Raw genomic sequence first — 9023 nt, forward strand, 5'->3', positions numbered from 1 at the left:
GAGATGATTTCTGGGCTTTAGTGTCCCCGCGGCCCGGTCCTCGACCAGGCCTCCACCCCCAGGAAGCAGCCCGTGACAGCTGACTAACACCCAGGTACCTATTTTACTGCTAGGTAACAGGGGCATAGGGTGAAAGAAACTCTGCCCATTGTTTCTCGCCGGCGCCCGGGATCGAACCCGGGACCACAGGATCACAAGTCTAGCGTGCTGTCCGCTCGGCCGACCGGCTCCCCGGCCGATGAAAGATCTATAATGAGTCGCTTATGTCGGGAGAATTGCCCAGTTGCTGGAAGAGGGCAAATGTGGTGCCAATCTTCATGAAAGGAGATAGGGAAGAGGCACTTAACTAGAGACTAGTATCACTGACAAGTATTACCGTCAAGATACTTGACAGAACAATCAGGGTTAGGCTAGTTGCACTGAGACAACTGTAAACCAACATCAACATGGGTTCAGGGAAGGGACATCATGCCCGACACAACTACTGGAGCTCTGATAAAGTAACAAAATAAGGCAGGACAGGGAAGGATGGGCAGATTACGTATTTCTGAACTGCCAAAAAGCCTTTGATACAGTACCAGTACAAGATATTCCAGTACAAACTTGAGAGGCAGGCGGGAGTAGACCGCACTATCATGGGGTAAGGAACTACCTGACAGACAGGTGTCAGAGAGTGACAGTGAGGGGCGAGGAGTGGGACTGGTGTAGAGTAACTAGCGGGGTGCCTCAAGGATCACTCCTGGCTCCCATACTATTCCTCATTTATGTAAATGACATGTTAACAGGAGTTGAGTCTCGCAAGTCAATATTTGCCGACGATGCAATACTAATGAGGACGGTTGAGACAGATGAGGGTTGTAAGATTCTCCAAGATGAATGACTTTAACATGCCACAGAGATGGTTCGAGAAATGGCTGCTGGAGTTCAACGCCAGCAAGTGTAAGGTGATAGAAATGGGATGAGGTGCCCTGAGACCAAAAGGACACCACACAATGATGGAGAGCCACCTCCATATAACGGCTACAGAAAAGGACTTGGTAGAGGACATGACACACACCTAAATCTCGACCCTGGCAAAAATCAGGACAACCTTCAGGAACTTTAAGAAGGAGATATTAAGATCACTGTACACCACCTACGTGAGACCAGTTACAGAGTATGATGCCCCATCGCGGAGCATCTAAAGAAACACATAAAAGGTAGAAAAGGTTCAGAAGTTAGCAACGAGACTGGTCCCAGAGCTGCGAGGGATGAGCTACGACTAAAGGAACTACGTACGGATGAGGGAGACTAAAGGAGCTACGTACGGATGAGGTACGACTAAAGGAACCACGTACGGATGAGGTACGACTAAAGGAACCACGTACGGATGAGGGAGACTAAAGGAACTACGTACGGATGAGGTACGACTAAAGGAACCACGTACGGATGAGGTACGACTAAAGGAGCTACGTACGGATGAGGTACGACTAAAGGAGCTACGTACGGATGAGGTACGACTAAAGGAGCTACGTACGGATGAGGTACGACTAAAGGAACCACGTACGGATGAGGGAGACTAAAGGAACTACGTACGGATGAGGGAGACTAAAGGAGCTACGTACGGATGAGGTACGACTAAAGGAGCTACGTACGGATGAGGTACGACTAAAGGAACTACGTACGGATGAGGGAGACTAAAGGAGCTACGTACGGATGAGGTACGACTAAAGGAACCACGTACGGATGAGGGAGACTAAAGGAACTACGTACGGATGAGGGAGACTAAAGGAGCTACGTACGGATGAGGGAGACTAAAGGAGCTACGTACGGATGAGGGAGACTAAAGGAACTACGTACGGATGAGGGAGACTAAAGGAGCTACGTACGGATGAGGTACGACTAAAGGAACCACGTACGGATGAGGGAGACTAAAGGAACTACGTACGGATGAGGGAGACTAAAGGAGCTACGTACGGATGAGGGAGACTAAAGGAGCTACGTACGGATGAGGGAGACTAAAGGAGCTACGTACGGATGAGGGAGACTAAAGGAACCACGTACGGATGAGGGAGACTAAAGGAACCACGTACGGATGAGGGAGACTAAAGGAACCACGTACGGATGAGGGAGACTAAAGGAACCACGTACGGATGAGGGAGACTAAAGGAGCTACGTACGGATGAGGGAGACTAAAGGAGCTACGTACGGATGAGGGAGACTAAAGGAACTAAACGTGACGACGCCAGAAAGGATGAGAGAGAAGGGGAGACATGACATAGACGGGTAAAATACTTAGGGCGATTGACAGAGAGGAAAAAATAGAATATTCACAATGAATCAACCCGTCCTGAGACCAGGTCAATTCCATCCAGCGGTCGACCCCAAACACGCATTTATAAATTTTAACATTTTAATCATTCAAAACATGAATTTTCTCACATATAAATGCATATTGTTATACAGTAACACGCTGTGTATATATAGGCATAGGTTAGGGTAGGTTAGGTTAGGTTAGGTTAGGGTAGGTTAGGTTAGGTTAGGTTAGGTTAGGTTTGGTTAGGTTAGGTTAGGTTAGGTTAGGTTAGGTTAGGTTAGGGTAGGTTAGGTTAGGTTAGGTTAGGGTAGGTTAGGTTAGGTTAGGTTAGGTTAGGTTAGGTTAGGTTAGGTTAGGTTAGGTTAGGTTAGGTTAGGTTAGGTGTTTAGGTTCTGTTGGCCATTATTTGTATTTGTAGTACGTGGGTGAAGCATTTACAGCGTTGTGGTTCGAACACCAGTCGTCAGTGAAGCACTTGTTCCGGAAGTGTTCGAACGTCAACAGTTGTGAGTCGTGTGTGAACAGTTTGTCATCCATAAACAGCTGAGGTTGGCGGGTACAGTGCACACCACACTAGGGGGTGGGTGATCTATGTTCATACAAGGGGGGGGGTGGGTGAGTGATCTATGTTCATACAAGGGGGGGTGGGTGAGTGGTTTATAGTTCACACTAGGGGGGTGGGTGAGTGGTCTATAGTTCACACTAGGGGGGTGGGTGAGTGGTCTATAGTTCACACTAGGGGGTGGGTGAGTGATCTATGTTCATACAAGGGGGGGGTGGGTGAGTGGTCTATAGTTCATACTAGGGGGGTGGGTGAGTGGTTTATAGTTCATACTAGGGGGTGGGTGAGTGATCTATGTTCATACAAGGGGTGGGTGGGTGAGTGGTCTATAGTTCACACTAGGGGGGTGGGTGAGTGGTCTATAGTTCACACTAGGGGGTGGGTGAGTGATCTATGTTCATACAAGGGGTGGGTGGGTGAGTGGTCTATAGTTCATACTAGGGGGGTGGGTGAGTGTTTTATAGTTCATACTAGGGGGTGGGTGAGTGGTCTATAGTTCATACTAGGGGGGTGGGTGAGTGTTTTATAGTTCATACTAGGGGGTGGGTGAGTGGTCTATAGTTCATACTAGGGGGGTGGGTGAGTGTTTTATAGTTCATACTAGGGGGTGGGTGAGTGGTCTATAGTTCATACTAGGGGTGGGTGAGTGGTCTATAGTTCACACTAGGGGGGTCTGTGAGTGGTCTATAGTTCACACTAGGGGGGTGGGTGAGTGGTCTATAGTTCACACTAGGGGGGTGGGTAAGTGATCTATAGTTCACACTAGGGGGGTGGGTGAGTGATCTATAGTTCACACTAGGGGGTGGGTGAGTGGTCTATTGTTCACACTAGGGGGTGGGTGAGTGGTCTATAGTTCACACTAGGGGGGTGAGTGGTCTATAGTTCACACTAGGGGGGTGGGTGAGTGATCTATAGTTCACACTAGGGGGTGGGTGAGTGATCTATAGTTCACACTAGGGAGGGCGAGTGGTCTATAGTTCACACTATGGGGTGGGTGAGTGGTCTATAGTTCACACTAGGGGGGTGGGTGAGTGATCTATTGTTCACACCAGGGGGGTGGGTGAGTTGTCTATAGTTCATACTAGGGGGGTGGGTGAGTGTTTTATAGTTCATACTAGGGGGTGGGTGAGTGGTCTATAGTTCATACTAGGGGGGTGGGTGAGTGTTTTATAGTTCATACTAGGGGGTGGGTGAGTGGTCTATAGTTCATACTAGGGGGTGGGTGAGTGGTCTATAGTTCACACTAGGGGGGTCTGTGAGTGGTCTATAGTTCACACTAGGGGGGTGGGTGAGTGGTCTATAGTTCACACTAGGGGGGTGGGTAAGTGATCTATAGTTCACACTAGGGGGGTGGGTGAGTGATCTATAGTTCACACTAGGGGGTGGGTGAGTGGTCTATTGTTCACACTAGGGGGTGGGTGAGTGGTCTATAGTTCACACTAGGGGGGTGAGTGGTCTATAGTTCACACTAGGGGGGTGGGTGAGTGATCTATAGTTCACACTAGGGGGTGGGTGAGTGATCTATAGTTCACACTAGGGAGGGCGAGTGGTCTATAGTTCACACTATGGGGTGGGTGAGTGGTCTATAGTTCACACTAGGGGGGTGGGTGAGTGATCTATAGTTCACACTAGGGGGGGGTGAGTGGTATATAGTTCACACTAGGGGTGGGTGAGTGGTCTATAGTTCACACTAGGAGGGTGGGTGAGTGGTCTATAGTTCACATTAGGGGTGGGTGAGTGGTCTATAGTTCACACTAGGGGGGTGGGTGAGTGATCTATTGTTCACACTAGGGGGGGTGGGTGAGTGATCTATTGTTCACACTAGGGGGGGTGAGTGGTCTATAGTTCACACTAGGGGGTGGGTGAGTGATCTATTGTTCACACTAGGGGGGGGTGAGTGGTCTATAGTTCACACTAGGGGGGGTGGGTGAGTGATCTATTGTTCACACTAGGGGGGTGAGTGGTCTGTAGTTCACACTAGGGGGGTGGGTGAGTGATCTATTGTTCACACCAGGGGGGTGGGTGAGTTGTCTATAGTTCACACTAGGGGGTGGGTGAGTGATCTATTGTTCACACTAGGGGGGGTGAGTGGTCTATATTTCACACTAGGGGGGGTGAGTAGTCTATAGTTCACACTAGGGGGGTGGGTGAATGGTCTATAGTTCACACTAGGGGTGGGTGGGTAAGTAGTCTATAGTTCACACTAGGGGGGTGGGTGAATGGTCTATAGTTCACACTAGGGGTGGGTGGGTAAGTGGTCTATAGTTCACACTAAGGGGGTGGGTAAGTGGTCTATAGTACACACTAAGGGGGTGGGTGAGTGGTCTATAGTTCACACTAGGGGGTTGGGTGAGTGGTCTATAGTACACACTAAGGGGTGGGTGGTGAGTGGTCTATAGTTCACACTAGGGGGGGGTGAGTGGTCTATATAGTTCACACTAGGGGGGGTGAGTGGTCTATAGTCCATACTAAGGGGTGGGTGGACCCGACTCTCGCCTCGGGTCATCAGCGGAGGGGTCAAGGGGGACTCGAACGAGGATTTGATAGCATTACGGATGGTGTTCTGGGCGCGTCGCGAAGGACTGAAATATTATCCAGGCCAGAAATGCCCCCGAGAAGATTTTCAGATATTTTCTGACCGCCACTTTGCATGGACTATATTTTCTCATTATGGAACTCATAAATATCTCCCTGGTGGGTCTGTCTGTCTGTCTGGGCGGCGTCTTATTTTGCCTCTTGGGAGATATAGCAGGTGTCGGGGTACGAGTTGATGTGGGGTGCCAGCAGGTATGGGGGACGAGCTGGTGTAGGTGTACCAGCAGGTGTGTGGGTACCAGAAGGTGTGTGGATGGTACCCGCAGGTGTGGGTGTACAGTAAACCACACAGCCCAGGACCAACAAGAAGTGCGAGGCTGTGAACTCTCCGCAGTTTTCCCTAAATGTCAACAAGTGGAGCCGCCGCTGAAGACAACATCGTCCGCCTCCGAATCGAAGTATTGGGTGATGCGCGCTTCTCTTGGCGGCGTCGGGGGCGGGAACGGCGCCCCCGCCCGCAGCTGCTGCTACGGGCACTTCGCCAGGATGAAGAGGGGGGAAAGGGGGGGGGGTCTGGGGACACCTGGGGGAATTACTCTCTGTTGAGAGAAGCTAATGGAGAGAGTGAGTGGCGAGGGAGGCAAGCCAAGGTGATTGTTAGCGGGGCCACAGTTATTGGTGAAGGAATATCAAAGGTTAACTAACGGCGCCAACCGCTATTAACAACCGTTCTCCAGTTGCCCCGGGAGCTGACAGGCCAGTGTCAGGCGGACACTTCCCAGCCTCTCTTGTGGCCGACGGTGGCGGACACTTCCCAGCCTCTCTTGTGGCCGACGGTGGCGGACACTTCCCAGCCTCTCTTGTGGCCGACGGTGGCGGACACTTCCCAGCCTCTCTTGTGGCCGACGGTGGCGGACACTTCCCAGCCTCTCTTGTGGCCGACGGTGGCGGACACTTCCCTGCCTCTCTTGTGGCCGACGGTGGCGGACACTTCCCTGCCTCTCTTGTGGCCGACGGTGGCGGATACTTCCCAGCCTCTTGTGGCCGACGGTGGCGGACACTTCCCAGCCTCTCTTGTGGCCGACGGTGGCGGACACTTCCCTGCCTCTCTTGTGGCCGACGGTGGCGGACACTTCCCTGCCTCTCTTATGGCCGACGGTGGCGGACACTTCCCAGCCTCTCTTGTGGCCGACGGTGGCGGACACTTCCCAGCCTCTTGTGGCCGACGGTGGCGGACACTTCCCTGCCTCTTGTGGCCGACGGTGGCGGACACTTCCCAGCCTCTCTTGTGGCCGACGGTGGCGGACACTTCCCAGCCTCTCTTGTGGCCGACGGTGGCGGACACTTCCCTGCCTCTTGTGGCCGACGGTGGCGGACACTTCCCAGCCTCTCTTGTGGCCGACGGTGGCGGACACTTCCCAGCCTCTCTTTTGGCCGCGGTGGCGGACACTTCCCTGCCTCTTGTGGCCGACGGTGGCGGACACTTCCCAGCCACTGAGGGTACTGACCAATCAGGGAAGAGTCATCAAGGTCCTGGGGATCACCTCCCATATTGGAATATGTGGGAATGAACGAGCAGATGTGCTGGCTGCTGAAGGCGCTGAAGGAGGCCATATTGAATACTTCATACCCAAGATTCTTTTACAAGTTAGAGGTGATGTTGTCAGACAACATCACCGTAACAAGGTAACTGAGGAAAGGAGGATAGAAGCACAAACTAGTGAATCTGTACGCTGGTACAACATGGTTGCTGCTGACAAAGAAGGATAGAAGCACAAACTAGTGAATCTGTACGCTGGTACAACATGGTTGCTGCTGACAAAGAAGGATAGAAGCACAAACCAGTGAATCTGTACGCTGGTACAACATGGTTGCTGCTGACAAAGAAGGATAGAAGCACAAACTAGTGAATCTGTACGCTGGTTCAACATGGTTGCTGCTGACAAAGAAGGATAGAAGCACAAACTAGTGAATCTGTACGCTGGTACAACATGGTTGCTGCTGACAAAGAAGGATAGAAGCACAAACTAGTGAATCTGTACGCTGGTACAACATGGTTGCTGCTGACAAAGAAGGATAGAAGCACAAACTAGTGAATCTGTACGCTGGTACAACATGGTTGCTGCTGACAAAGAAGGATAGAAGCACAAACCAGAGAATCTGTACGCTGGTACAACATGGTTGCTGCTGACAAAGGAGGATAGAAGCACAAACTAGTGAATCTGTACGCTGGTACAACATGGTTGCTGCTGACAAAGAAGGATAGAAGCACAAACCAGAGAATCTGTACGCTGGTACAACATGGTTGCTGCTGACAAAGAAGGATAGAAGCACAAACCAGTGAATCTGTACGCTGGTACAACATGGTTGCTGCTGACAATCATTATGGAGGAAGAGGAGGAGGTCGCGGGAGAGAATCAGTAACAGCAAGAATCCGTCTTGGATACAAATATCCATGGAGTCTTGGGATGGAAACAACAGGTGAGCAGCGAAGCAACATAATCTGTTGTGGGAGTGACGGACACCGCCTTGACCACTACCTGAGGGAATGTGAACACCTCAGACACATTAGAAATATGTGCAGCGCAGTAAACCCCACATTGTTTGAGTTAGCAAAATACTATCAAATATAGATGCTGTTCTTAGAAGATTACCCCATTTTGCACCCGCAAGATAACGTAAGATTTTAAGGGTTGATAATTGTTAATCTTCTTGTTTGGGGAGCTGTTTCCTTGAGACAGATAAGCAAGTCCCAGCTGTGTCTGGGTACAAGTGACAGGATGAACAACCCAGCGGGTTTTCTTTCTACTGGGGAGTATTGTACATGCTGCTATGGCGGTGTGTCCACTCACAGGATGAGTGGCGCTGCCCAATATTGTCACTATGGCGGTGTGTCCACTCACAGGATGGGTGACGCTGCCCAATACTGTCACTATGGCGGTGTGTCCACTCACAGGATGAGTGGCGCTGCCCAATACTGTCACTATGGCGGTGTGTCCACTCACAGGATGAGTGGCGCTGCCCAATACTGTCACTATGGCGGTGTGTCCACTCACAGGATGAGTGGCGCTGCCCAATACTGTCACTATGGCGGTGTGTCCACTCACAGGATGAGTGGCGCTGCCCAATACTGTCACTATGGCGGTGTGTCCACTCACAGGATGAGTGACGCTGCCCAATACTGTCACTATGGCGGTGTGTCCACTCACAGGATGAGTGGCGCTGCCCAATACTGTCACTATGGCGGTGTGTCCACTCACAGGATGAGTGGCGCTGCCCAATACTGTCACTATGGCGGTGTGTCCACTCACAGGATGGGTGACGCTGCCCAATACTGTCACTATGGCGGTGTGTCCACTCACAGGATGGGTGACGCTGCCCAATACTGTCACTATGGCGGTGTGTCCACTCACAGGATGGGTGACGCTGCCCAATACTGTCACTATGGCGGTGTGTCCACTCACAGGATGGGTGACGCTGCCCAATACTGTCACTATGGCGGTGTGTCCACTCACAAGATGGGTGACGCTGCCCAATACTGTCACTATGGCGGTGTGTCCACTCACAGGATGGGTGACGCTGCACAATAAACTCGCCCCTCGGGGCAAAATTCAACAAAAACAATCCCAG

This window comes from Procambarus clarkii, chromosome 48 (genome assembly GCF_040958095.1).
Source record: "Procambarus clarkii isolate CNS0578487 chromosome 48, FALCON_Pclarkii_2.0, whole genome shotgun sequence".
Lineage (NCBI taxonomy): Eukaryota > Metazoa > Arthropoda > Malacostraca > Decapoda > Cambaridae > Procambarus > Procambarus clarkii.